The sequence below is a fragment of the Chrysochloris asiatica genome, unplaced genomic scaffold (genome assembly GCF_000296735.1).
Source record: "Chrysochloris asiatica unplaced genomic scaffold, ChrAsi1.0 scaffold00242, whole genome shotgun sequence".
NCBI classification, from domain to species: Eukaryota; Metazoa; Chordata; class Mammalia; order Afrosoricida; family Chrysochloridae; genus Chrysochloris; species Chrysochloris asiatica.
The window spans coordinates 4096646-4102350 of NW_006408760.1; positions in this window are offsets into that span (position 1 = coordinate 4096646).

Below are 5705 nucleotides of genomic sequence, written 5' to 3' on the forward strand. Positions count from 1 at the left end.
TGTGGCCACTGGTATTGTTGAGGCCATTGTGTATTGGAGTGTCTTCCAACCTAGGAAGCTCATTTTCTAGCACTATTATCAGACAACATTCTGTTGGGTTTTCTCTGAGTGATTTTTGGAAGTACATGGCCAGCCTTTCGTCTCAGTCTGTCTTAGTCTGGAAGCTCCATCGAAATCTGTCCGCCATAGTATTTGAAATACCAATGACGTAGCTTCTAGCCTCATAGCCACATACAAGCCACCACCGTATGACAAACTGACAGATGGCTGGTGGTAATAGGGCCTACTACTCTTAGCGTCATCACCACTTTGCAGATACAGAAACTGAGATTCAAGGCCACATAGTTGAAATGTAGTATACACAAAGGAGTCCTGCTTGGGTTTCACTGTGGCCTTGGAAGTGGGGACGGGGAAATGAGTGTCCTCAGGCCTGTTAGCTGAGAATTCAGGACAGCAGAGCAGGTAGAGCTGGTCAGTATGAGGAGTCTGAAACTTGTGTCTATTTCCTGCCCCTTGTGACCCCTTTAGGGTCACTCTGCCTTCACCCACCTTCTAACTTGTCATGGACTCTGTGAGACTTCCTTCTCACCACTCCTATGGGTCCCAGTGGAACTTCCTGAATCACTCTGGCTCCTTCTGAGCACCCCACCTCTCTGACCAGGGTCACCCCTTTTCCATCCCTCCTTCCTACTTTATCTTCCTACTGTCTCTGTAGTCTGGCACCTGCAGTCTTCACAGACCTCCCTCTTGCCTTTCCTTTAGTCACACTGAATTCCCTTCTCAGCACCTGCTTCATCCTTTGCTTAGACCACCTTCTCTCCTTGGGCCACCTGCCTAACTTTTGCATCTTTGCAAAGATTCTACTCGACTTCATTACTCCCACATTAGAGATTGGATTTGCCCCTAATATATGTGTTGAAATCCTATTCCCTATACCTGTGGATATGTGTGATCTTTTGGGAATAGAGTTTTCCTTGCTATGTTAATGATGTCATACCAGGGTGGTGGTGGTTGTTGTCAAGGGCCATTGAGTCATTTGGACTCATAGTGATCTTGTATAGGTGTGCCCCAAACCCAATTCCTGCTTGGTTATAGAAAGAGCAGATTCAACACAGGACTAGCACAAATGACAGAAAGACAGATGCCATGTGAAGGTCGCTAGGGAACTGAAGAATGGTAGGGCTTCCTATAGAGCTGACACCCCAAATATGAATTTCTAGCCTCCTGAACTGAGAGAGAATAAAGCCTTTAAAGACACCCACTTAGAGAATTTCTGTTGCAGCGGCACTAGGAAAGGAAGACAAGCAAAACTCTGGCCCCACAGGGTCCACTAGCCCCTTGCATCTGTCTGGTCCTCTCTCAGGTCCCTCATCATACCCTCCCTTTGTACATGCTGCTGATTCTGCCTAAAAGCCTCTTCCCTGCTGACCTCTGTACCAGGCTGCCTCTCCCACCTTGACATGTCTTCTGTAGCTATGGCAGGTTCGGAGTAGGGGTGGGGAGTCTGTGGACTACCGACTGCACAAGGTCCCTTGTTTACCTATATCATGATACAGCTCTGGATAGTTTCCCTACTGTGACCCTTCCCACCTCCAGTCTGTGGCAGGGTCATGTCTGAGTATTTCTTTAGCCCTTAGATCATGCACAGTGCCAGCCACAAAGCAAGCCCCAACGATAGTTTGTTGAAAGACTGGGCAGTGACTGTTAACCCTGAGGAGCAGCTGTTCCATGTTAATGTTAGCTGCTGTGGAGTTAGGGACTGAGCACATCAAATGAAAAATGTTTCCCAGTCCTGTGCATCCCATGATTGGTTGTGGATCAGATTCTTGTTAGCCATAGGGGTTTTAATATCTACTTTCCCAAAGTAGATGGCCAATACTTTCTTTGCATGTTGCTATGATGCTGAGACTTATTCAGTGTTACAGCAACATGCAAACCTCCACTGACAGACAGGTGCTGACTGCCCATCAGAGGCAGTGTCTGGGAATAGAACCAGGGTCTTCTGCTAGGAAAGCAAATCTTTTACCATGGATCTACCAGCTTGGGAGGGTGGGGTGGTCTAGGAACAGCATCACTGACATCATCACAAAGTTCTGACTTCTCAGACAGCAGAGAAGGCTCAAACTTTCCAAGGCACTGTCAAGGGTAAGGATGGGGAGAGAGTGGCTGGAGTCCCTGGAAGTGCCTGACAGAATCTTCACATGCCCAGCATATTCTTCCTTTGTCCCTGCTGACTGGTGGGACTGGGGGTAGAGAGAGCCAGTGTTAAATTGTGTTGTGTTGTTGTTGTTAGGTTCTGTTGAGTTGGTACTGACTCACAGCAAACCTACACACAATAGAACGAAACACTGCCCAGTCCTGTGCCAACTTCACAATAGTTGCTATGCTTGAACCCATTGTTGCTGCCACTATGCTAAGCCATATCGTTGGGGGGCTCTTCATCTTTTTCATTGACCCTCCACTTTACCAAACATGATGCCCTTCTCCAAGGACTGTCTCTCCTGATAATATGTCCAAAGCATGAGAGATGAAGTCTTGCCAGCCTGGCATTTAAGGAGAATTCTGACTGTACTTCTTCCAACACAGATTTGTTTGTTCTTCTGGAGGTCCATGGTACTTTTAAACTGTGTGGTTGGGACAAATTCTGCAGCTTCTGGGGGCAGTGATGGGCAACACTTGCCTGAGATTTGGGCTGAGCAGGATATCCATTCCTGTACCCAGGGTCTCTCTCCCTTGTACAAGCTAAGCTGAGGCCAGAAGGGTACCCTTTAGGGTGCTCTGCCAGCATGAGGAGCACTGAGCCTCGTGTTGTACAGAACTGGATTCAAAGCCCAGCCCCTCTGCTCTAGTGGACACTCTGAGTGGGGCCAGTGTGGTAAGAGGTGACGTGTTTGAAAGTGCTTTGTAGGTGGGAAGGGTTGACACAGCTCAGAGGAGGACAAGGTCTGAGTTTCCCTGGAGGGTGGAGGGTGCTGCTGGCCCTAGGCTGTGGAGGCAGTACAGAGAAGCTCCTTGGAGCCAGCCTTGCTCTTCATGTGGCCTCAGACACAGGGGCTGGGAGAGGAGCCTCATTTGCCAGCATTTTCCAGGCTCCATTGCTGCTCACACTCCTCCACACAGCTCCTCCAACCCAACCTGCACTCGATTGCCAGAAAAATCTTCCTAAAATACTCCTCACATCAAATCACTCCCCTGCTCAGAAGCTTCCTGCCTGGCCTCACATCGCCTGGGAAAAGCTGACTCCTTTGCCTGACACCCACGCCCTCCAGGGCCCCACCTCAGGTGTCCCTTTTCTGATTCCTTGGTGCGGCCACCTCATGGATTCATTGCAATCAATAACCCCAAAAGTTAGAGCCAGACTCCTTATTTTATATTTGAGGATGATGTGGCTCAGAGAGGGGACTGACTTGTTCAGGGTCTCCCAGATTAGGTCCAGCTACCTCAGGGATGGACCATTGGGTTTCCTGAGTCCAGTACGATGGAAGCAGGGTTTTCCCCCCTGCAACTGTATGGCTCTGAGGACCTGTGGCTTCAGGCAGTGTCAGCCCAGCAGAACTGGAGGGATGCAGTGCAAAAGTACATGCATAGATTGGAAAAGATGATGGCAGGGTAAGGGCATCAAGGAGCAGAGGCCTGAGGAAGCAGAGGCTCTCAGAATTCAGGCTGTAGAGTCGTCAGAGTGTGGTTCAAGTTCCTGCTGCCTGGGTGATACAAATGGTTAAGCATTCAACTACTAATCTAAAGCTTGGTGGTTCTAACCCACACAGTGGTGCTGCAGGAGAAAGACCTGGTGATCTGTATAGATTAACACCGCCCACCCCCCCCCCCCCCCCACAAAAAAAGAAGGGAGCTCAAACTAGTTGCTGTGGAGCTGATTCTGATTCATAGTAAGCCTATAGGACAGAGTAGAACTGCCCCATTGGAAGCTGACTGTCTCATCTTTCTCTTGAAGAGTGGCTGGTTTGTTTGAACCCTGAACTTTGGGTTAGCATCCAAGTGCTTAACTACTGCATCACCGGGCCTCTTACCAATTAAGATTAAAGCCATTAAAAACTTTATGAAGTATAGTTCTACTCTGAAACACACGGGGTTATCATGAGTCGGAACTCACTTGTTGGCAACAGGCTTGGTTTGGTCTTGGTTTTCTGCTACTTATGGACTCGGAGGCCCTGGGCAAATCTCTCCCTTCCTCTGAGCATCAGCATCTAATCTACACATGGAGTGCTGTGAGACTAAATGGTACAGAGCAGGTGTCCAGCAGCTGCAAACTCCTTTCTCTTTTGAGCTGGAAGATTTCTCAGAGATCCCCAGCTGCACCCTCTGTCCATTTTTCAGATGAGAAGACTGAGCCCCAAAGGAGGGAAGTGACTTGCCCAAGGTCACATAGTTAGAGAGAGGTTAGATTCTGGATCTCCTGTCTTCTTACCAGCCCTCTTGTCTCTTCATCCCCCTACAGGGCTGGCTACATGTACTCTTGAGTCCTTGGGAACCCGTGTGGGATTATAGACAGGGATTCTGGTGTGCACAGAATGGCTAGTGCTGGGTCCTACCCTGACCAAGCATGTAGTGAAGTGGGAGGTGTGTGCACTCAGTCAGAATTGGCTAGCCTCAAGTCAAGCCTCAAAAGGAGGAAGGATAAAGCCAGGGAGCTATGTGGGTAACAGGATTGATTGTCTCTCACTGGGTATGTGACCCCATTGCTTGCTGGGAGTGGGAAGAGGAGATATGTCATCAGATCACTCACATTGCTGAGATAACCTTCTTAGACCAGAGGAAGGAGCACAAAATACTCCCTTCTTCTGAGCCCCATTCTGGGTTTCCCTCAAAGTCCTGGAGACCTAGAAAGAACTAGAAGATCCAAGACTTGTTATTTAACAGCTGTGTGACCTTTGGCACATGGTCACCTATTGTGGTGTAGTGAATTATTTAGTAGGTCTCTTCTAGCCTTAGTTTTTGTAACTCTTCACCAAATGACTCTTTTCTTGATGCTTCTGGGTAAGAGAAGGTGGAAGAAGATACTGATAAGATCACATGATTCTTCTGTGGATGCTCATGGCTAATTATAATGATAAAACCTTTTAAACTCTAGCATGGGTATAAAATAAGCCATCTCAGAAGCAGGAGGGGGGATCTCACTACCATCAAGAAGAAAGAGCCAGGAGGGGAGTGTGTTCTTTGCATCCTGAGATTCCTGCACATTGAACCTCTTCTAACTAGGGACAGAAAGCTGTGACATGGAAAGAGGTACAGAGCATCAGCACCCACAGAACCAAGAACCAGAGCAGAAGACAGTGTGGTGAGCTTCTCAGCCTATGGAGCAAGTAAAGCTTAGTGACTTGGAGCAGGAGGCTTGCTTGCATAGTGGGGTGCCTCCGGACTCTTAATTGGGGGAACTAGGTTTGCTGATCTTTGGAGCTACAGCTGAGTGCCTTTAGGCTGAGACTTACAATGGAGTGGTATGTCCTGTGGGCATTTATCAGCAGCTCTAAAAGAGCTTTGTAACATTGCCCAGGCAGAGAGAAGTCTGCCTATGGACACAGCTGAGGAGAGGTTGTCCTGGCTGGAAGAACTGTGTCCTGAACACTCCTGACTCTGAATTGTAATCTGTTAACTTCCCCAGTAGGAGCTCTGGTAGCGTAGTGGTTACGAATTGGGCTGCGAACCATAAGGTCAGCAGTTCGAAACTACCAGCTGCTCCGCGGGAG